This window comes from Pelodiscus sinensis, chromosome 1, assembly GCF_049634645.1.
Source record: "Pelodiscus sinensis isolate JC-2024 chromosome 1, ASM4963464v1, whole genome shotgun sequence".
NCBI classification, from domain to species: Eukaryota; Metazoa; Chordata; order Testudines; family Trionychidae; genus Pelodiscus; species Pelodiscus sinensis.
In genome coordinates, this window is record NC_134711.1 from 217,778,049 (window position 1) to 217,803,193 (window position 25,145).

General features: G+C 41.9%; 1 long non-coding RNA gene across 1 annotated transcript in view; it reads right to left on the reverse strand.

Annotated features, from left to right (window-relative positions):
* LOC112544282 (uncharacterized) overlaps positions 1 to 21,680 on the reverse strand; it is an 86,179-nt gene extending 64,499 nt beyond the window's left edge. The window contains exon 1 of the long non-coding RNA XR_003087610.2: positions 21,560 to 21,680. This is a non-coding gene — a long non-coding RNA (uncharacterized LOC112544282). The remainder of the gene's footprint in view (positions 1 to 21,559) is intronic.
* Positions 21,681 to 25,145: the final 3,465 nt, after the last annotated feature.

Here is a 25,145-nt window from a genome sequence, read left to right on the forward strand (position 1 = left end):
CAAGTCATGCCAAACTAATCTGATAGCTTTCTTTGATAAGATAACGAGCCTTGTGGATAAGGGAGAAGCGGTGGATGTCATATACCTAGACTTTAGTAAGGCATTTGATACGGTCTCGCATGATATTCTTATTGATAAACTAGGCAAATATAACTTAGATAGGGCCACGATAAGGTGGGTGCATAATTGGCTGGATAACCGTAGTCAGAGAGTTGTTGTTAACGGTGCTAAATCCTGCTGGAAAGGGATAACAAGTGGAGTTCCGCAAGGGTCTGTTTTGGGACCCGTACTGTTCAATGATGTAGATATTGGGATAGAGAGTACGCTTATTAAGTTTGCGGATGATACCAAACTGGGTGGGGTTGCGACTTCTTTGGAGGATAGGGACATAATTCAAAATGACCTTAGCAAGTTAGAGAAATGGTCAGAGGTAAACAGGATGAGGTTTAATAAAGAGAAATGCAAAGTGCTCCACTTAGGAAGGAACAATCAGTTCCATACATACAAGATGGGAAGCGACTATCTAAGAAGGAGCATGGCGGAAAGGGATCTAGGGGTCATAGTGGACCACAAGTTGAATATGAGTCAACAGTGTGATGCTGTTGCAAAAAAAGCAAATATGATTCTAGGTTGTATCAACAGGTGTGTTGTAAACAAAACTCGTGAAGTCATTCTGCCGCTCTACTCTGCACTAGTTAGGCCTCAGCTGGAGTACTGTGTCCAGTTCTGTGTGCCACATTTCAAGAAAGATGTGGAGAAATTGGAAAGGGTACAGAGAAGAGCGACAAGAATGATTAAAGGTTTAGAGAACATGACCTATGAAGCCAGGCTTCATGAACTGGGCTTGTTTAGTTTGGAAAAAAGAAGATTAAGGGGGGACATGATAGCGGTTTTCAAATATCTAAAAGGGTGTCACAAGGAGGAAAGAGAAAATTTGTTCCTCTTGGTTTCTGAGGACAGGACAAGGAGTAATGGGCTTAAAGTGCAGCAGGGGAGGTTTAGATTGGACATTAGGAAAAAATTCCTAACTGTCAGGGTGGTCAAATATTGGAATAAATTGCCAAGGGAGGTGGTGGAATCTCCCTCTCTGGAGATATTTAAGAACAGGTTGGATAGACATCTGTCAGGGATGGTGTAGACAGAGCTTGGTCCTGCCTTGAGGGCGGGGGACTGGACTCGATGACCTCTCGAGGTCCCTTCCAGTCCTATTATTCTATGATTCTATGATTCTATGAAAAGCACTGCAACTTTCTTCCTCGATTATTAAAATCATTATTTACTTTAATCTGTTGTCCAACTATCTTTTTCAAAATTAATTTTAAGTAGTTGGCTAGTTAGAATAGAAATGTACCTCAGGATTGAGTCTTAGATATAACAATTAAACTAGGCTTTGATTCATGTAGCCTCCTAAACACAATTCTTACTTAAGTGCATGAGTAATTTCATTCAATTCAATGGGACAGCTGATGTGTTTAAAGTCAGGCATCTGCTTAATTTCTTTGCTGAAGCAGGGGCCTGAAGCATTCAGTGCTGAACTTTTATATTTCTCTAAAAATATATTAAAATCAATACCATAATTCAAAAAATATGTACTTGATAAAGACACATTATGAGAGATATGCATTCGTTTCTTCGCAACAGATTTAAATTGAGATTACCAAGTTTCATGGCTAAACAAAGCTTGAATTCACTATACTTGGGAAGAGAGTATTTTGTGTGGTTTTGGTGTGCACCCATTAATAACATGAAGCATTATTAATAAACTCTGGAAGGAGGTTTCTTACCACAAGAATGGTGAGAAGTGTAGCATTCCAGCCAAGTGCCACGGTGCTGGGAAGATGACCTCATAAGTTCTCCAGAGAAACTGGGAAGCTGATGCTAAGCATCTTTTGGCCCCAGAATTCATTTCAGAGCAGATGCTGATACTGATTGGGTAATAAAATGATAGTGAAAGCTCCCCTTTTTCCCCATTGCATTACTACCCAAGATAAAGCAAGGTGAGCTGTGGGGTATCCTTTTATGTCTTAGTATGTTAAGGGCTCCTGTAACTTGTGTTAATCAAGGGACCTCTTAAAAAAACAGCCTTGTGCTTTCTGATGTCATTCTGCATCTGAAATTCAAAGTAAATTAAACAAATTAGGTAGATTGAGAAAGAAATTTTTTAATTTGATCCCGATTTAACGTCATCTGCTATAAACTTAGATGCCAGCATGAATATTTTAGAAAACTGGGCCTTAAAAAATAGCAAGGGCTGAATCCTGTCATCAGATAGTTGGAATGGATGTGGGGAACTGCACCTTTAAGAGGTTTTGGCACATGCTAGCCTGAATTGATGTACAAACGCTGATGTTATGCAATTAAAATTAGCTAGAACTCAGACAATGGGAATAATGTAGGCATCCAAGGATTGAATTTGCCTTAGAAGCAGATAAGCTATGACATATTGGAGCAGACTCTGATGTCAATTACAACAACATACATTTCTATTGCTATCGGTGAAGTTACTGTAGATTCACATAAATGTAAATTGAATCAAAATCTGATCCACCTTCGAAATTGTAACATAGCCATATAGTGGGATCGATCCTTCACTCCATTAGAGCAGTTTTCATAGAATCATAGAATACTAGGACTGGAAGGGACCTCGAGAGGTCATTGAGTCCAGTTTCCTGCCCTCATGGCAGGAGTGTACCTTCAACAGAATTACAGTGACATCAAATTGCTGCCCCGGAACCCAGAATCAGACCAAGTATACTGGTTAATGTTCATCATAAAGCTCAAGTATGGTTTGTCCTTAGTATTTATTTGTAATCTGATAATTTACATAACAGTGCTCATCAATTCAGCATCACAACAGTATATATTATTATGCAAACAGAGTGGGCAGTCCTATATATAATGATGATGTCAACAGATTTAATTCATTATCAGGAGAATGAAATCATATTGTTAAATATATTATGTATTGTTCCTATATGTCTAGTGTCAATTCTACATTATCAAGAGTAGTTTTTCATCCTACTGTCAAGTAAACTGTCATTTAATAGTTTCTGAAAATCATTTCTTGATATGCTTGGCATATTTCTTGTGTGCTAACTCAGAGTTTTCATTTGAGATATACAATGCTCTAACGTTTACATTTTTGCTTATACCTGTTAAATAAATAATTGCTTTAACAGATTAGTCCCACTAAGGCTTAGTCTCCATCTTACATTTGGATAGATCTGGCCATGTTGCTCCAGGAGTAAAAAATTCACCTCTCTGGGGGTATGTCTACACTACAGCGCTAATTCAAACTAACTTAGTTCGAATTAATTAATTCGAAATAAGCTAATTCGAATTAGCGCATCTCGACTTAAAAACTAGTTCGAATTAGCGTTTTGCTAATTTGAACTAGTGCATCCACACTGATTGGACTCTGGGGAGAACTTAAGGGTGGCTGAAACCGGTTCTGGCAGGGCATCAGGTCAGTAGTTGCTTTGTGTGGCTGCTGTCTGAGGCTATCTGAGGCTCGTGCTTAAAGGGACCCCCCTGGACAGCCGGTTCTCAGCTTTTCCGCTTGCTTGCCTACCTTGCCGAGGGACAGCAAAGCATTTTTGTCTGTGCCCGCTCTGTCTCGGTGCTTCCCTTCGGGGACATCGCCGCAGGTGGCAACATGGAGCCAGAGCTTTCCCTACACCTTCTGGTGCAGTTTCTGGACTTGCTGCTGCAAGCCTGCCAGCAATGGCTGGAGGCTGCCTGGCACCACCTGGTGCACGTCAGCCCCCTGTCTCTCCGCCTGGCCACTCTGGGGGCCATGGAAAAGCTGCGGTGGTGCCCGGGCGCCGGCGTGCCCCGCCGCATCTGGCATCTGGACACCAGCAGCGACTGGTGGGACCGCATCATCCTGGAGCGCTGGGGAGACCAACAGTGGACCCAGAACTTCCGAATGAAGAGGGACACCTTCCTGGAGTTCTGCGAGTGGCTCGCCCCTGCTCTGCGCAGAAGGGACACTCGCATGAGGCCCGCCATCCCCCTCCAGAAGTGTGTGGCCATCGCCCTCTGGAAGCTCTCCACGCCAGAGAGCTACCGATCCGTCGGGAACCAGTTCGGCGTGGGGAGATCCACCGTTGGAGCAGTGCACATGCAGGTACGGCACTCGCCGGCCACAGGGCCAGGGGCAAAGGGGGGCTGCAAGGAGGGGATGGGCCGCCCCAGGGAAAACGGCGGGATTAGGGGGAGGAGGCGAAAGTGCCCCGCACCGGAGGGGCCGGTCTCTCCTGGCCATACTACATGCCGCCCAGGGGGGTTGCTTCCGGGTGTGGGGCGCGGGGCACTGCCAGGGCACGAACAGTCCCAGCCACCCGGGGGCCCCACTGATTGGCGCTTTGCTGTGTCTCTCCGCAGGTGGTCAAGGCCATCAACCGTGTGCTACTCCGCAGGGTGGTCCGCCTTGCCGACCCGGATGCCATCATCCGGGGGTTCGGCGCCTTCGGCTTCCCCAACTGCAGTGGGGCCTCGACGGGACGCACATCCCCATCGACGTGCCACGGAACACCAGGCCTCCCAGTATGTGAACTGCAAGTGGTACTTCTCCGTCCTCCTGCAGGCCGTGTGTGACCACTGGGGACAGTTCACGGACATTAATGTGGGCTGGTCCGGCAAGGCACATGATGCCAGGGTGTACCGGAACTCCTCCGTGTGCAGGAGGCTGCAGGCCGGGACCTTCTTCCCCGACCGCCACATCAGGATCAGGGACGTGGACATTCCCGTGTGCCTGGTGGGGGATGTGGCCTACCCCCTACAGCCCTGGCTGATGAAGCCCTACACAGGGCACCTCAACCCCTCCTGCCAGGCCTCAGTGCGAGGCTGACCATGGCCCGCATCGTGATAGAGGGGGCCTTCGGGCGACTGAAAGCCCGATTTAGATGCCTCCTCACCCATCTCAACCTCGTAGAGCACAACATCCCTCCCGTGGTGGCAGCATGCTGTGTGCTGCACAATTTGTGCAAGCGAAAGGGGGAGGTTTTCCTGCCAGCCTGGATGGCTGAGGCTGACTGCATGGCTGGCCACTATGCTCAGCCCTGCACCGCCGCCATCTGGGAAGCCCAGCGGGGGGCCGTCCGGATCCGGGAAGCCCTGCGGGAGAGCTTCCATGTGGAGGAGGAGGACTGAACTCTCCCTGCATGCCCCACTGGGGCCTTCTTCCACCCTCCCCCCTTCCCCTTTCCCCTCTCTAACCCCACTTCCTAAGGTCAAATAAAGACACCTGTTTTGGCAAAAAAAATCTCTTTTTATTTTACGTAACTGGGGTGGTGGGAGGGAGGAGTGTGTGTGGGAGAGGGGAGGGGGAAACCTGGGAGGAGGGAGCTGGAAGGGGGTGGAAGGGGAGGAAGGGAAGGGAAAGCTCAGGGTTGGGGGTCGGGCTGGCTCTCCCTTCTCGCAGCACTGTGGGTGCGGGGGTATCGGGGGGTAATGAGTGTGGAGGGTGGGCAAGGAGGGACAGGGGGTGTGGAAGAAGCGGGAGGGGGAGCAGGGGCAGCAGGGGTGGGAGGAGGAGCGAGAGCTGGGGCAGCCACAGGAGCTGGAGCAGGAGGAGGCAGGAACGGGTTGACCAGGGTCTGGAGGTGGGCTCTGAGGGCACGGCCCTGCTCCTCCAGTGCCTCCAAACTCCGCTGGCACAGCCGAAGGTCCTCCTGGACCCAGTGCTCCTGGTTGCGGAGCAGCTGCTCCATGAACCGGAGGTGCTGCTGCTGGTAGTCCTCCTGGTTCCTGGCACGCCTGCTGGCCCGGGCGCGGGTGGCTGTTGCAGGCGGGGTGGTGCGCCCTGCAGTCCCAGGTGCTGCAGCTGTGGTGAAACAAGAGCAGCAGTCAATTCTCCCTGGGGATAAGGTGGGGAAACCCAGCCCCCCTCTGCAAGGCCAAGGCCCCTGCATGACACCCAGCTGCTGCTCCATTGTGGGCAAGGCCCAGGCACACGGTCCCTGGGCTCCCTCTCCCCCCACCCTCCCGTACACATAAGGGGAGCATGATGGTACTCACATGTGGAGCCCTCCCCAGCCTCGGACGACACAGGCAATGTGGTCTGTGGGGTTCCTCGGGGTCCTGGGTAGGCTCCTGGATCTCAGTGTCCTCTGGCTCCTCCTCGGTGTCAGGGACGTGTCCCTCTGACCCGGGGTCGATCACCACCCGGGGGGCATGGACAGCGTGAGCCCCCAGGATGCGGTCCACGGCCTGAAAGTGGGGGCAGGCCTCCAGGTTGGCCACTGGCTGGCAGGCCCGGGAGTAGGACTGCCGCAGGTCCTTGATTTTACAGCGGACCTGCTCCCAGCTCCGCTGGTGGTCTCTGGCGGCCAGGCTGGCCGCCATGCAGCTGTACACGGCCGCGTTCCTGTGGCTAGTGTGGAGATCGTGGACATTGGAGGCTTCCCCCCAAAGCTCGATGAGGTCCACGATCTCTGCACCTGACCAAGCGGGCGCCCTCCTCTTGCGGCCCCGGGCAGGCTCCTGGGAGCCGCCAGCCTGGTCCCGGGAAGAGGGGGAGGGCTGGGTGGCATCAGGTGGCTGGCTCATTTTGTGGCAGGTGCAGGGTCTGCTGGCTGGGTGCTGGCAGGCTTGCAACTGGCACAAACACTGTAGCCAGTTAACTTTGTAGTGTAGACATACCCTGGCAGACTTAGATCAGTGAATATTTCTGTCAACCTAACTACACTTCTTGAATGGGTGGGTTTACCACAGTGATGGAAAACTTCCTTCGATTGCTACAGCAAGTGTCTGCACTACAACTGTGCTGCTGTAACTTGTAATGTAGACATACCTTAAGGTACTGAAGGAAATAATGTCTCAAAGGAAACTTTTCATAGACATGATGGTGGGAGTTCAGTCTTTGAACTTAAGTTGGTGGCTCAGTCCCAAGTTGTAATATGCTCTGTATTTTACCTTTAGTTTAGAATACGTAAGAGCCCCATCTCTTGTTATTGGATAAATTCTGCATAATCTTGGCATTGCTACTTGCCTCCTAAGTTATATTAGTACAGATTTTTGCTTCAATGAATTAGTGATATTAGTCTTTTTTTTCCTTCCTTCCTTCCTTCCTTCCTTCCTTTTTTTTTTTTTTTTTTTTTTAAATCAGCGGAATGTTGATTTCCAGGGAACACAGGGAAAATTGCAAAAGCAATTGTCATCCTTGGGATAGAAGTTCATTGTATGATTGAAAAGCAGGCAATCATATAGCTCCGTTTAATTTGAAGCTTGAGGCTTGTCTACAGGGCATTAGTGCTGGAACTAAAGGTTCTAGAGATGCTTCCGCACACCCTGGCTTGAAGTGCTTTCAGTCATGTACCTGGTTCAATGGCTCTCAGCACCCCCACTGAGAGCCCAGTGCCCCTGCTACGAGGTGTATTGTCCCAGTGCCCCTGCTACGAGGTGTATTGATCTGCACTAGAGGGTGTGTATTGTAGTATGCACCTGTGTGCCATGCACTGACTGACCTATGTGGACTCTGCTGGTTGCACTAAAAATTCCCCAGTATGCATTGGTGCAGTCCACTTTCAAGGAGTACTTTTTTAATCCATAGTAGGAAACTTTTAATGTGCAGCAGCAGGATCAACATGAGCCAGTTTGCATGTAGAATTCTAGAGAGCACTGGGATCCACATGCTTGTAGCACAGACAAACACACTGTGCAGACAAGCACTTGGTTGTATGAACACATTCCAGATGGCTTACACTACTAGAGGGAAGGAAGTTTCCTCTGAATGTGGTGCAGGGAAGCACGGGATAGGAGTGGGATGAGCCAGCTCTAAGTTAGGAAAGGGCATCACAATAGTTTCCACCACTGTTACTCTTGCCTCTTTGAGAAACTGAGAATGGAAATATAGATTTCAAACCTTCTCCCCCCACCCAATATTTCCATAGTATTCCTGACCAGCCCCTTGGCTCTGCTGTTCTTGTATACATGGCTGTGATCATATAACTGTATTATATAAAAATATAAAACATTAGAAACAGGGAAAATCCATTACAAAAATGATTACACTTTTTGGTTCAATTCTGTCCTTGCATGTGCACACAAAGCTTCCATTGAGCTTAAAATAGTACCCAATATCCTGTAAATGTCAATGAGAGACATGTGCACATATTTAAAAAGATAAATGTATCTGAATCGTGTTTTTTATATTTCCCTATTTTATAGCTATCCCCCACTCTCCAAAGATAAAGTTATCCTTTAAGTATAAATTACCCCCAGGAGTTTTGGAGGGGAGAGTTGTATTATGTTATCATGCTTGCTGCATGAGCCCTATCTGCCTGGGAAGCAGGAAAACTGAGATTGTTGATTCTTCTAAAAAACTAAATTGCTAAATTCAACAAATGCTTTGAAAAAAAATATCATGTGAAGTAAAACACTGAAAAAGTTATGAAAACAAACTATTTAATGCCAATTCTTTGTCCGTAATTTATTAGTTGAATACAGGAATAGGAGACAATAAGGTTTTGTGAATGTGTGTTATACAGCATTTACTTTGATGACAGACATGCAAGCACTAGCTTTAACATGCCTTAGGCTGAAAAGCTGATGTTGGAATCATGCTCAGCTCTGAAGCATCTTTTTCCTGGACATCTCCCTCGTCTGAAATCTCTCTCTCTCTCTCTCTCTCATCACCTGTGGAACATTGCAAGGGCTCACTTATTCACATCTTCATCAGCTTTACTTCTGCAACTTTATCTTCTAATATGCTATTGTGAAATCTTCAGGGTAGCTAAAATGTTGGTGCCAGGCTACAGTCTCTCTTCAAAAAGTGAGGGGGGGGGCCTTCCTGTCTTTTCATCCATCAGTTCAGCTCAATATTAAATTCATTGCTGTTTACCCACCTATTTATTAACATTGATTTGTTTGTGAAGGTTTCTGAATATCTCTGCTTCCTATCACCCATTTTTCTTTATCAGTGGAAGTTTGATTGGAAGACAAAAAAAGAGGGTTGAAAAAAAGAGCAAAATAAATTCATGAAGAATAGGTCCATCAATGACTATTAGCTTGGATGGGCAAGTATGGTGTCCCTAGCCTCTGTTTTGTCAGGGCAGGGAATGGGGATGAATTCATGATTCCTTGTCCTGTTCATTCATTTTGGGGCATCTGGCATTGGCCACTCTCGGAAGACAGGATACTGGGCTAGATGAACCTTTAGTCTGACGCAATGTCACTGTTCTTATTTTCTTATGACAAAAAAAAAAAAAAAAAAAAAATCCTGCCCACACTACATGTTAAGCTCTATCTTAAAAATTAGTATCTTCTAATCCTTCTGTTTTATCTCCCCCTATACTTTATTTACTGTTGATGGGAAACTTTTATTTTTCCCTTACTTAAAATTTTACTTTGTTATTTCTTCTTTATATTCATTAGATAGTAAACTCTTCAAACTCAGAAACTGTGCTTACTTCCATGTTTACATAGCACTTCACATAAAACAGTTGCTGATTGTCACTGGAACTCATGGCTACTAACATATAATAAATAACAACAATATATAATAACTCTAAAAACAGTACCATTATTGTAGCTGACATTGCTTTGATTATTTGTCATATTGTTTCATGTGGCATTACATTTTTTTGTATACCTTTTGAGCAAAAAACCTATTCCATTATAAACTGATGAAAGAAGACATCAAAAAAAAGTTAAAACACATTCTGCTTCTCTACCAAAATATAAACATTATTAGTTTTATTGTTCTTATTAATTTGTTAAATCTGTACTTGTTTCCTCTTGTTTAATTTATAAAAATGCTGAAGGCTTTTGTTAAAATAAATCACATAATGTCTAAAAAGTTAAAAACAAAGAAAAATCCAGATGAAGTTATTCTGAAGTTTAAGTATTATTCTGTGGTTTTAGTATCTGTTCACATTTGCTTACATTAGAACAAATGAATAAAATAAGTTCTTAAATCTGGAGTGTTTTCCTAGTGACAATGCAAAGGAATACAATAGATAAAGATTTTTTATTAATCAAACAATTGACATTATAAAAAGGTCTCCACGTCAAAAGAACTGGAGAAGTTACTGCTATTTTTTGATCTCCTGCACAGTTAAACCAAGATAGGCCTTTTTTTATTTTGCTGGAAACTCTCAGACTCGTTCTGGTCCAGACAGAGTGTTTAAGATCAATGTTAAATGGCCATATTTCTACATTAAGCTTTGATAATAGCTATGCATCTGATTCTAGTTCTCATACATTTCGATGAAGCTCATTTCCATTAAATCTGTATGTGGTAAAATAGAACATGCCTTTCCATTGTCAAACCACAGAAGAATGCTGTGAAATATTTTGTTGTGGTTATTGAGTTTATATGTTTTTAGTGAACATCTTTCCAAACTGTTGAGCTGGCGATGCATTGATTAATACCATTAGAAATAACCAAAAAGGCAGTTGAAAAGGCTGGCAAGAGTTCAAAATCATGAAGGACTGGAGAAATAAATATTAGCTTAAATTATGCATAAATATCTTAACCAAAAAGATACTCTGGCCTACACACACACACAAAAAAGACAGATTCAGTAGTAAGTATACTACTCATACAGCTGAAAATCCACATCCATGGATCTATACTCTCAGACTCAGATTTTAATGAATTCTGATCAGTACTGTAGTGGATAAGAAAATAAATATGCCTCACTATTGCTGTTTTTTAGATCAGTCTCTCTCAAAATGGGCCAATGTTTTTCAAAGTAACTCTCAGGCCCACTTTGTGGAAACCTGCTAATGGGCTGCTCTGGTTTGTTTATCTAAAGGTTTCATAGCCACGGAGACTTGCAGCTTCCATTGGCTACCCTTCACCGTCCAGAAACAGTTGGAGAAACACTGTTTTAGACTATAAGGAAATATTGTTTAATGTGATTTTATTTGCAGCTCTTTGTTTCACATCATACGTGGATGTGCCACTGGTGGAGAAGAAATGGTGAAGATAAAAGGACTTATTCCTGAAATGGAGAAGTGAAGCTTGATCCTTCAGATGGGTTCTCAGAGAAAGGTTCCCATTAGACACATGGGACTAATCACATAAGTAGTGAATATTTGTCTAGGCTGCATAATCATACTTTAACTGAATCGTAGAAGATGAGGGCTGGAATGTCAGTGACCAATGTCAGATGCTTGAGAGGGAATAAACGGAATAGGTGATCATCAAGTGATCTACCCCCTGTCACACAGTCCTAGCTTCTGACAAACAGAGGCTAGGGACACCATTCCTGCCAATCCTGGCTAATAATCATTGATAGACCTTTCCTCCATGAGGTCTTTTTAGAACACTGTTAAAATCTTGGCCTTTACAACATCCTCTGGCAAGCAGTTCCACAGGTTGACTGTGTGTTATGTGAAGACATACTACTTTTTGTTTGTTTTAAACCTGCTACCTATTAATTTCATTTGGTGACATCCTAGTTCTTGTGTTATGGCAACAAGTAAATACCATTTCCTTGTTTACTTTCTTCCAATCAGTCATGATCAGGGCTCTGCACCGGCTCTTCCAGGTTGTAATCTACTCGCCACAGGCAAGTAGATTACATTATTTGTCGAGCCCTGATCATGATTTTATAGCTCTCTATCATAACCCCGCTTTAGTCATTTCTTTTTCCATCTGAAAAATCCCAGTTCTCATATGACAGCTGTTCCATACCCCTCATAATTTTTGTTGTCTTTTTCTGAAAGTTTTCCAATGCCAAAATACCTTTTTTTAGATTAGATGACCACATCTGCATGCAATAGTCAAGATTCAGGTGTACCATGGATTTATAAAGAATTTATAGTATTATCTATCTTATTCTCTATCCCATTTTAATTATTTCTAACATTCAGTTTGCATTTTTGACTACTTTCTGCACATTAGTAGGTGTTTTCAGAGAACTGTCCACTATGACACAAAATTTCTTTCACAAGTGGTAACAGCTATTTTAGTTCCCATCATTTTATACATATTTGGGATTATATTTTCCAATATGAATTGCTTTGCATTTGTCAATAGTGAAATTCATCTGCCATTTTGTTCTTTAGTCACCTAGTTTTGTGAGATCTTTTTGAAGCTCTTCATGTTCTGTGTTGGATTTAACAATCTTGAGCAATTTAGGATTATCTGCAAATTTTGCTATCTTTTTATTCCTTTCTCCAATCATTTATTAATTTGTTTAATGGGATGGATCTCAGTATGGACCTCTGTGGGACACCACTAGATACCTCTCTCTATTCTGAAAACTGACTCTCTACTCCTGGCCCTTTGTTTCCTATCTTCTAACCAGATATCAGTTAATGAGAGGACTTTTCCTCTTATCCCATGATCACTCACCCTGCTTAAGAACCTTTTGTGAGGGTCTTTGTCAAAGGCTTTCTGGAAATTTAAGTACACTATGTAACCCCCTTTTTCCTCCCTGAGTTACTCGGGAGCTGGTCACACTCACAGATGTTCCTGGGTGCCTGATGGTTTTAACATAAAAGGAGATCCTGAGTACCCCAGTGGTGATGTTCCTTGCTCATAAAGAACATATAACGGCAGTGCCTCCACCTGGCTGGCCCTGTATACACTTAATGGTGTGCCTTAGGAGCCTCCAGGAATAAAATTATTCCAGCAATAATCTGGATCTAGCTCCAGAACAACAATTACAAATCATAAATAATATACATCTGATAGATTACAGTAGAAAGAATGACCTTTACTTAACTACTTAAAGAAACAGAGTTTAACAGATTAACAGTGAATAACACTAACAAAGTACACAGAAATAATAGGAAAGTATCTATCTGGCATTTGCACTGCCCCTGTTTATCACACCCCAGAGTATGCACTCCTCAGGATTCACAGTACCATACGCTCACTTGCATGGGCATGCTTGAAGATTTTGCAACTGGAGTGAATGATTCTAGTCTCCTTCTGTGTGCTCGGTGCAGAGTAGTACTTCTAGCCTCAGGTATAACCAAAGGGCAATCAGAAGCAGCCTGCTAGATTCCAGTCCCAAAGGCTCTGAATCCAAGTCTGTAGCTGCAACCTAACAGTTCCTGGACTGGCTAAAACTCCTCCACAGCAGCCTGGCTCCTCTTTTCCAAAAACAAAGAAAAGAGTCCACAGACTTCTGAGAGTCTCTCTCCACACACATAAAGAAACCCAGATCCACCCCTCACTCCAAAAAAACCCCTTCCTTCCTGGTTTCCTCAAGGGCTCATGGGAATTGTAGTCTCTGGGGCTAGATTGCAGCATACAGGATCTTCCTAGAAAATAAGCAGAGGCACCTTTAGTAGGGAGACTACAACGATATCCACTGGATTTCCCTTTTCCATGTGCTTTTTGACCCACCTCAAAGAATTCTAGAAGATTAGTGAGGCATGATTTCACTTCACAGAAACCATGGTGACTTTTCCCAATCAAATTACGTTCATCTATATGGCTTACAATTCTGTTCTTTACTATAGTTTCAACCAATTTTCCCAGTACTGAGGTTAGACTTATTCGCCTGTAATTGCCAAGATCACCTCTACAGCCCATTTGAAAAGTTGGCATGATGTTAGCTATCCTCTAGTCATTTGGTACAGAATATGATTTAAAAGATAGATTACAAGCCACAGTTACTAATTCTTTGATTTCACATTTAAGTTCCTTCAGAATTCTTGGGTGAATGCCATCTTGACCTGGTATCTCACTACTGTTTAGTTTACCTGTTTGTTTCATAACCTTCTCTAACAACACCTCAATCTGGGACAGTTCCTCAGATTTGTCACCTAAAAAATGGCTCAAGTTTGGGAATCTCCCTCATGTCCTCATCAGTGAAGAATAAGGCAAAGAATTCATTAATTTTTTTCCTTGAGTGCTCCTTTAGCATCTTGATCATCCAGTGGCTCCAGGTTATTTAAGGCTTCCTGCTTCTGATATACTTAAAAAAATGCTATTATTTTTTGAGTTTTTTGCTAGCTGTTCTTCAGATTCTTTCTTTGGCAGTCCTAATTATATTTTTACACTTTATTTAACAGAGTTTATGCTCCTTTCTATTTTTCTCACTAGGATGTAATTTCTACTTTTTAAATGATGCCTTTTTATCTCTCACTACTTATTTGTTAAGACATGGCGGAACTTCTTCAGTTCTCTGTTTTTTTGGATATATATTTTAGTTGAATTTTTCTTATGGTATCTTTCAAAAGTTTCTATGCCGTTTGCTGGGATTTCATTTTTGGCACTGTACCTCTTAATTTTTGTTTAATTAGCCTTATTTATGTGTAGCTCCCTTTTCTGAATTTAAACACCATAGTATTGGGCTTTTGTGGTGTTTTTCCCGTCACAGGGATGATAAATATTATTATTTTATGGTCATTATTTCCAAGCAGTCCAGCTATACTCATATATTGGACCCGATACTGTGCTCCACTTAGGACTAAAATCCAGCATTGCTTCTCCTTGTGGGTTCCATGAAGTAGCTATTTAAGGTATCAAAAAACTTTATTTTTGCACCCCATCTTGATAGCCCTTTTAATCTCCCTTAGCATTTCACAGTCACTATCACCATCCTGGTCAGGTGGTTGGTAATACATTTCTACTGCTAAAGTCAGTTATTATTGGAGTATAGAATTACTATCCATAGGGTCTCAATGGAATAGTTTGGTTTATTTAAGATTTTTACTTCATTTGATTCTATGCTTTATTTCTCATATAGTATTTCACTCCCCCACCAGTACCACCTATACTTTCTGATATATTTTGTACCCTGGTATTACTGTGTCTCATTGATTATCCCCAGTCCATCAAATTTCCATGAGGCCTATTATATCAACATCCTCACTCCATATGAGGTACTCTAGTTCACTGTCTGCCATTACATGATGTGATTGACGAGGGCTCTTTTTCATTTGACTGTTTCTCATCAGATCTTACCCATATTTTATCATCTTCCATTCTCTCTCCTCTTTACTAGGACATAGAAAATCCCTATTAATAGGTCAGCCCCTAAGGGATGTTGTGGTCTGATCCATGTGCTCCTCTGCACCTATTGACTTTCTCCCAGCCTTCAGTTTCAAAACTGTTGTACAACCTTTTTAATTTTAAGTGTCAGCAGTCTGGTTCCATTTTGATTTAAGTGGAGCCCATTCTACCTGTATAGGATTCCCATTTTTCAAAAGGTCCCCACCTCCTAATAAATCTCATCATTTTCTCCAGGATCTCTTTCCTATGCTTCCCTATGTCAAATCAGCAAACTTCACAAAAGGCAGGCAAGTCACAATGCAGTTCTCCTGGTCATCATAAATCCAGCTCTCTTTATTTATAGTGATCCAATTCTCCATTACTAACACCTGTATTACTGGAGTTCACTCTACTGTAGCGGTATCCTCAGCACGAGAGGATACCACATCATTTGGAAGGAGGGTCCCAACTATGGGATCATTTCCCTCCGCTCCAGTTGGATGTTCTCCTTCCCTGAGCCTTTCACTCTCCTCAAAAGCTCAGAGGCTGATGTGTGTGACCAGGGATGTGGTCATTCTGCTGTGTTCCAGAAAGTCTCATCTATGAACCTCTCTGACTCCCTTAGCTCCTCCAATTCAGCCACCCTGGTCTCCAAAGCCTCAACATGGGCTTTGAAGGCCAGGAGTTCCTTGCACTGACTGCACACATATACCACCTGTCCATAGGGAAGATAATCATACATGCTTCACTGGGTACAATAAACTGGATAGCCTCACCCTGCTGCTGGGTTTCTGCCTGCATTCTCTTTTTACTCTGAGTTAATTCCTTTTTTTATAGTTATTTTTAATCAGATGGTTTGGGCTTTAGTTTAGTTTAAATAAGTTTAAAGAATGTCAAGAGTATCTTCAAACTCCTCCCCTAAACTCCCCCACAAAACTCCTGTTAGCGGCTCCTGTTTGCTAGCTCCTTTGGCTGCTTAGCAGCAGGTTTTTTAAAGTTCTCAGGGAAGCAGCAAAGTACACCATGAACACACACACTGCAGACAACCACTTAGCTGAGTCACATCATCACTCCTCCTTCATCTTGAAAAACTCCTTTTTTAGCTGCTCCTCAGGAGTTCATCCCAGCCAGGACTTTATCAGGCCTGACCTTAACAATCTTTAGGGATGAAAATTCCACCACCTCCTTAGGTGACCCATTCCAGTGCTTCACTACCCCCCTAGTGACACTTTTTTACCCCAATATACAACAAAAGTATGAAAGTGCTACCATAGGACAATATGAAGACTCAAAAAAGAAAAGTCACATTGCTAAAATATGCACCATAGAAAGTTAGGATTGGTGCAGTAAAACAAGAAAGCTAAATTAAATCTACCAAAAGAGTTTAAACAGACACACATGTATTCATGTAATTATCCAAACTTTTGGATTATGTATAAGCCCCCAGCAAAACTAGAAAAAAAACATAATTCCAAAATCCAAGGTAGTATGTATGTAAATGCAATGAACACAAATGATTGGATAAGGATATGAACTTTAGTTACACCATTTGAATGTCTGATACCTGAGTTCAAAAGTTAATAAATAAGGTTTTTATTAATTCATGTTCCCATGTGGGAATGAAGAACAGTGAGAATCACCTTCCTTGTGATATTTTGGCACTTTTTGGTCCACGTAGCAATTTTCTTTAATTCTCTTGTTACATTAGATACATTTTTGACAACCATTGCTACATCTTTTTTTTTTGGAGGGGGGGAGGTGTACTGGGAAATACCTCAAGAAAAACTCTGAAGGGGCCTTTCCCATAATTTCCCCTATAATCACACGGCACAGCCCTTCAAGATAAAGTCTCAGAAACAAATCCCAGTCTTCCTAACAGCAGTTGTTTTGCCTTTGAATATGACAGGATGGGAAAATAATAGAATGGTTAGTGTATTTCAGAAATGTTTTGAAGAGTTTTTGTGTTTGTTTACTTGTTGGGGAATATGAGAGAAAGAGAGAGAGAGAGAACTCTGATTTTTGTAGTGACTGTGGATACTGTAACTTGCTACCTAGACAAAGTAAAGAATGAAGTTTTAATGAAAGGACTTTTCAAGCTGAGTATTTTTAGAAGCTTAGTGCCATTTTAGGCTCTAAGTCCAGCATTTAAACACCACTGGTATTCACAAAAACCCTGCTCTTCTGTCAGCCAACCCTAGGAATGCTTAGGTTTCCATTGTTATCATCTCTGAGGCATGTAACTCAGGCAACTTTACATACGTTCAGCAGCTAAAGTCCTGACACTCCCAAGCAGCTCAGAGGCTCAGATTCAGCAGCCCACTTATCTTTCCTGCTGAAGCTGTTCTACTGTTTATAAATAGGTAAATAAACATTGAGCAACAGATTGAAAGAGAGAGAGAGAAACTGTAGGGATGGAAGATCCAACTTCATATCATTTCTCCACATCAGAGAGGGAAACAGTTGAACTTGAGTCTCTCATATCCAAAGGGTGTGCCCTAAATATAGACAAAAGGTTATAAGGCAGTCAATCAGCCTGACAGGATTTCTTTGTCCAGATAACCAAAAGGGTGGTTTCCTCACTACTTTTAACAGAAGGCTGTTGTCAGATTTACTTTCTCTCTGTTACACCTTCCAGGCAGGCAGCTGGTATGCCAAAAATTACATTTCTGATTTCCCAAACTGAAAATTCTCTGGAAATCTCTTGTTCTTCACTCATTCAATTGCTAAATAAATTTGGCTGTTTTCACCTGATTCAGGATGGTGATTTTTTTCCACCTCATAAATGCTAACATTCTCATTGAAAGAGATTTCCATGTTCTGGCTGTCTGTAACAATCAAAGGCATACTGAAAGCCAAACTACCGTAAATCAAAAGTTATTAATGGTGGTGGGGGGGGAGGGGGGGAAGGCAATTGCCCTTGTAATAAGGCTGTAATTTGTAGTCTTAAAGACATCACTGAAATCCTCATTAGCTATTCAAAGGCTAAAACCATACAGAAATTTTTGTACTAGTGAATAAAAAATTCCCATACAGGTGGCTCTCATCCCTTGCATTAGAAAAACTATTAAAGATACCAATAGTCAACAAGCAGGTTGGGAATAAAGGCAGACTGACTGGAAATATGTTTTAAACTTTTATTTTTATGGAGGGAGAGAGTAATCGACTAGCATAGAACTCTTCCAAATACAGTAGACGGAAGACCTCCAGAAGAAAAAAAGTGCTGTCACTCAGTCTCATTTCAGATCACATTTCTCTGCATCTGAAGGAGCTAATGACTGCCTCCATTTTTGTTAAAAGATAGCACTCATTAACTTTTAATACAGCATCTATAATAGTCTTCTTTCCTCTTCTGGGATCTTACAAAACAATATTTTAATTTTCACCAAAATCTTTGCTGGTCACCTTTAACCCTAACTTTATTCCACTCAGAGTGCAACCTGAAACCTGGTTCTATCTTCTAAGCATTCCATTATGAGAAGTAATTTGCACCTAATCAAATCACTCATCTTCTCCCCAGTACTCTCTTCTGACTAGAGATAAACCATTGATTTGTTCTGCTTAGTATCCAGAAAACACTTAGTAAAATGAACAGTGTCAATGAAAAAGGAATAGTTTTTTAGATCAACAAAGCTATTTAAAAATAAGCTAGAATTCTGGCTCTGAATTAGCTGCTTGTGACGGGTGCTCAATTATAGCTCTGGACACAGAAGTCCTCCCTTTAACTTTTGTTCTAATGCTCCAACAATATGCTTCTATTCTGACCACAAGAGAGCATTTCCAGGAGTACCTATGTACATTTGTCTTCCCTATTCATACTCATTCAAGTCTGGGTTTCTTCTCCAATGAGTTTGCTTTACAAGGATGTCAATAAATGCTAGTTGTGGTGGTTGTTCATATGATGTTGTACTCCACAAAAACTGGAATGAGATAACAAACCTCGTTTCACACAGAGAACCATATATCATATATCAACAAGTACAGCTCAGCATCTCCCTGGGAAGGAGAAAATCAGCAAGTCTTTATATTCCTTATAATTCATTTTGTGTAATAAGTTATCCTTTTTATGGCTTATAAGAACACCTCTCTGAATATGCTTATCTGTCACCTCTTTGTCTCTGAGATGTCCTTATTCTTTACACTGCAGTTATTCTAATCAAAGCATTTTTGTTTGACAGACAGCTAAATGGACTTGCTTATTTGTTTGGTTACAGATAGAGGGTTTTTTAAAAATCATAATAGGATGGAAATCATTCTCCACTAATAATTAAAAACAAGGATAATTATTCAATTTTTCTGTTTTTATGAATAAAGAACCGGGTCAAATTCTCTTTACTTAACCAACTTGATCACATGGACCAAAAATTCAGGTCAGTGCAGCCACCTCTGTTGAGTTTAGAGGTAAAGAGAGGGGAAGAATGGGGGAATGGTAGGAGAGACCTATGGGCACTAAGGTTTCCATTTTAAACCATCTGACAGTTGGACGTAAGGATCCCTATAGCATCCTTCACCATTAAGTTGTGCTTTGAACTACTGAGACGAGCAGTATTTATCCAATAAGCACTGATGTAAAAATATATAAGAGAATGTGAAATAAACCTATCGATTATAATACAGGCTAGTGAATGCATTCATAAAATCATGATAGTTTACTTTCTGTTTCTGCTCTCCAAATTCATTAATCATGGAATTCAGAGGTGAGCCAATGTTGTTGCTGGAGGTTTCAGGACTGAGCTCTCCTTTTCAGCTCAGACCACCAGAAGAGTTCTTCCAGCTGTAGAAACACCTCAGGAACCAATTTTTAGCCTTAAGACAATATATGTCTTAGTCTCCCATTAGAGAAAATGTTTAATTTATATTCTTATTATTTACAAGACTATGAGTGTGGGCTGAATTTGAAGAAAAGCTGCTGAGAAAAAATGATCAGGCCAGAAGTTTTTCACTATGTTGCACAGCTTGTCTCTTCAGTCACTGCTCATAGGAAGTATCAAGCAGGGAGGGAAAGGCTAAGTAGACTTTAATGATTATAGTAGAATGATAGGAAGGAATGGAAGTTCCTCCGTATAAAGGCAAAGCTTTAAAAACTAGAGCTTTGTGGGAACCAATTCAGAAGCACCATCCACCAAAAGAATGGCTCAGTTTGTTTGGATAAGGTACCAATTGTGACATTGTTTGTGCATGAGTATATGTGTGTTATGTGTAACCTGTGACTACTGCCAACCACTTAAGATTCTGTATGCAAAGGACAGATTAGAAGGAAGAGCCTCGCAATGGAAATGTGTAAATGTTCTTTGTCTGTCTCATGTTGAGGATTACGTTGGTTTGGAAGGAAACATTATCTAGGTTTCTTTTGGAATCCTGTGCTGCAGATTCTCCCAAATTGGATACCCAAGGTGCTGGAAGCAACTAATGGATAATGATGCTGGCTTTGATAGTCAGGATTAAGGCCCCTCAGTAATGTCAGTAAGTAAATTCTCTAACATTCTTCCCAATAACTCTTCATTGACAAGTTTGCATGCATAAGAGATCCAGTTAGGTTGAAAAATGGCTATTCATGGGTGTAACCACCAAGCTGAAACCCATTGCTTGCCAGTAACCACCAAGCTGAAATCCATTGTTCTCTCAGCCCCCTGCCAACAGGCAGGGCATAATTCACCCTGTAAGTGCTGCCTGACAGAGGGAACACCACTGAGATTTAAGGCTGATGTTTTCTGGACAGCTTTGTCATGCCTGATTGGAGACAAAGAAGTGTGGAAAGAGGCACTACAGTGGTAGATTCAGGTGGCTGAAAAAACCATGCTGCTAATTATCCACTCCAGAGGAGGAGGGGGCAAGGCTATATATGTAGGCTGTGTCTAGACTGGCAAGTTTTTCCGCAAAAGCAGCTGCTTTTGCGGAAAAACTTGCCAGCTGTCTACACTGGCCGCTTGAATTTCCACAAGAACACTGACTTCCTACTGTCTGAAATCAGTGCTTCTTGCGGAAATACTATGCTGCTCCCGTTTGGGTAAAAGTCCTTTTGCGCAAAAGGGCCAGTGTAGACAGCTCAGATTTGTTTTGCACAAAAAAGCCCTGATGGCGAAAATGGCGATCGGGGCTTTTTTGTGGAAAAGCATCTGTGCCAATCTAGATGCTCTTTTCCACAAATGCTTTTAATGGAAAACTTTTCCGTTAAAAGCATTTGTGGAAAATCATGCCAGTCTAGATGTAGCCTAAAACTACACAAAATAGAATAAAATACTATGGCAAGGTCCTTGCCCAGGCACCCCTTCTTCAGCCAGAAATCACCAGGAGGCCCTCTCTTGTGCAATCACCTGTGTCTTTTTTATTGCTTATGTCAACTTCCCACCACCTTCTATTTACAGAGCTTGTTTTTCCCCAGCAACTAACTCAGCCACCATCACCTTCTGGCACAGGCAGGCACACCCAGACTCGCTCTCTACTTTTACCACTCCACGTCCCCTCTGGCTGCCTTATAAAGCCCTCTGGCTAATGAGGCCCACAGCTGCTTCCATTAGCCTTTCAGGCCAGGGCTTGCTCGTCTAGCTGTAATTGACCTTTTCAGCCAGGCTGTAGTGGCACAGCGCCAGCTTAGCCAGCAGCCTGACACAATACATATTTTCAAATGAAATAGTCTGGAGAAGCTGAATCACTTACCTGCTCCACTGCTGGACTCAGAAGATCTGGTGGCCTGAGCAAAAGGGTGCACTTTACTCCTGGAGCCTCTGGAAACAACATTTTACTGCCTTCAAAGTTCACAGGTGGGTAGCTTCAGTCTATGAGTAATGAATGTGCAGAGAAGTTGTGCATAAGAAAAAACAACAACAAATATATTTTAAAGAAAGAATGGAGCAAAGCACTTTCACTGCTGAAATAACTGTGTTAATAATGAATAATTCCCTCCCCCCCATTCTAACTGCAACGGAAGTTTTGGGTGCACAAAGTATTTATGATCTGGCCATTTTTCTTTACCTGATAAAAGACCTGTTGTCATCATGTCTTTCAAACTTATACACATTAAATTCATTCTCATTCAAACTAACAGTATATTACGAATACAACTTTGGCTACAAAAAGCACAGAGTTTAAATAATGTTAAAACCATTTACTGCAGTTACTTGGGCTTGGGTTTTTTTTCCATTAACAATGCCCAGATATCAGTAATCAAAAGCATATGATGGAATAATAAATATATCTTTGCTTCCAGTAGTTATATATACACTAATCTTTGTACAGAAAGCAAGAGAAAAACAACAACAAACCAAACTCAGTGATGGTAAAGAATTGTTTTTATATCCTCCAGGTTATTTTGAAAAATGCAGATTTTTTTGGACAATTTAATTATCCAACTAACACAGTTTGTGTCTTCAGTTCAAATATATGCCTAGTCACAACTACAAGCAGAGGTTCTTGATCTCATTGATAGTGCTCAGACCAAAATGTGATCTCCTGAGTAAATTAGAATCCTTCAAAAAGCCCTTGGCTGTAAGTAATCACTCCAACTATGTATAAAAAATAGTTCTCAACCTACACAGTGCCAAGAATTTAGGAATATGATCCATAGTGGGAACAGCAGAGAATATATTAGAAAACCAAAGCTAGAACAACTAAAAAAAGCATTAAAAAAATACTGAAGGGGAGAAATGTGTTTTCTAATGAACCATTCACAAATTCAATAATAGTAACTGTCACTCAAGAAAGTTTAAAATGCCAAAGTCTTACAAATGTATTTTTGAGAAGTTCAGGAACCTATGAACACAACTAAATTAAAGTTCTACAGACTGGATCACATAAGTACGCTTTCAGGATACACAAATTTGTACCTACATATCTTTTTTCCCATTAATTCGGTCTCCCAGCATATGAGATCACTAAAGAAAACTCAGCTTCTGGTGAAAATGGCATAAAAATATGCAAAAACTCTTGGCCAGTGCTTAGCTATTGTAAATCTGAATAGCTTCATTTACTACAATGGAATGCCATTGATTTATACCAGTATACCAGTGGCTCTCAACCACCGGTCCATGGACCAGTGGTGAGCCGCGAACCTCTGACTAATGGGCCATGGCACATTGCCCGGCCATGTCCCCTGCTTTTGATTAGACCCTTCTGCTGGGGTTCCCCATAAGGAAATTCCCTTTTGCCCACTTCATCATACAGCAGCTGGGTGAGTGGGGCTGTGGGCTGGAGCCGAAGCCGAAGCCAAAGCCAGGGCTACAGTGACGCTGTCCCTACTGGAGCAGCCTTATTGTAGCTCCAGTTCCAGTTCTGACAGCTGCTACATGGCTGGTTGGCAGGGCCGTGTGGAGAATAGCTGCTGTGCCGGGGGTGGGGAGGAAGCCCCAGCCATGTGGTGAGTAGCCAGGGCCTGTTCTGGCAGCTGGGGTGGGGCCTGTGCCACAGCCACATGGTGGGTGGCTGGGTTTTGCTCCTACTTGGGACAGAAGAGGGGGCTGGAGCCTGCCACTTGACAGGGAGGCTGGGACCTGCAGTGGCAGCATGGCAGGGGAGGCTGAGGCCTGCTGGAGGGGACTGGGACCTGCTGCGGGGTGGAGGAGGACAGAACCTGATGCATGGCTGGGATCTGCTCCATCTGGTAGGCAGCTACTCTGGCCGCTGGGGCTGAATAAAATAATATGGGAGGCTGCAGGAGTCAGGGTTGGAGTTTATAAGGGAGTCGGGGTACATATTTTGGTAAACAGGAAATGTTTTGTTTGCATATTTGTATACCTATTATTTGCATAATGAACATGCAAATATGAAAATGTTGCCAGTCTGCTGCAAGTTTGCGAACGGGTTTTGCCCGTATAAAAAGGTTGGGAATCACTGATCTATACTCAGCTCTATGCATGGCTTTTTTTTTTAAATATAAAAAGTAAGCTACTTTACAAAAACAAACTCCAAAACACATGGAGACTTACCCTGAAACCACAAACCTTTATGCATGTAAGCCCTCTTATTCATTATATTTATTCAAGCACATAAGTGTCTACAGGATTATCAATGGCAACTTAAACTTTTCTGGGGCCTTTTAAAGTTTAAATTCCTTTTTATTAGCATCTTACAATTTTCAAGCATTTTAAAAAGAGCCTGACATATTTTAAAACAGAAGAGAGGAAGAAAACCCTTTTAAATATTTTTATTCTTTTTGGTAGCAGATAGTTAATTTGAGGGAATTCCAAATATAGGCCTACAAAAATGAGGTTAAATATGTTTCAAATGATGACCCTAAAATAGATATTCTAATTACAGCAGGGAGGTAGGAATGTATGTGAATCATATTTCCATTGCAAATATTGATGTGAATTTAAAGGATAAATAGGGAAGCTTACAATTAACTAGGTAATCTCTCTCTCTCTCTCTCTCTCTCTTTCTCTCTTCTCTCTATGCTCTTTTTTGTTCTCTACTCAGTACTGCTTTTTTTTCTGACCTGAACTCCACAACTTTAATCAGCCCAAACTTCCAATTATTTCAAAACAAGTTTGGGTTGGAAAAGATCTGAAGGAACAACTGCTACAATACAGCATTCTCATTTCAACTGCAGTGGTGAGATCAAGATTTGTATCTTATTCTCTTACTAGTGATACTGGTGCTAATTAGTAGTCATTGCACTGAGATATATTATGATGATCTAAAACTCACACAGTATTCACCCAACTCTGTTCCCATTAAAGTCAACAGGAGTTTTAACACTGATTTTAATGCATGTGGAGTTAAGCTAAGGGTGTGCAATTTTTTTGAAAACCTCACCTTGGAGCTATACTTATGTAAAAGTGGAAGAAATGACAGGATTCAAGCTGCCATAATTTTTTTAGTCCAAATTCTGAGCAAAAGCAGACAGCAATTCTATGGTTCCTAAATGGGACAGAAGCTTTGTGGGAAATTAACCAGAGCAGTTCCATTTTGGAACTTTGTTCACCACTGTGCTACAGATTGAACTTTTCTAGTTCAGCACCCCGAGAACCTGATAGGTGCTAAACCAGAGAATTTGCCGAACCATGGGAGATCAGTATTGTCCAGCAGCATTGCCAACACTTCCACTGTTAGCTGGACTCTGAGGCTATGTCTACACTGCAGCCTTTTGCCGGCAGAGAGTATGCTAATGAAGTGCTCATTAGCATTTGTCTTGCTGTCATTTGAATATTCTCTATGTTTTTTGCGCAAAAACAAGGAGTGTAGAGGGGTCCATTTTGCACAAAAAAACCCTTTTGCACAAGATCCTTATACCTCCTTTTATGAATCA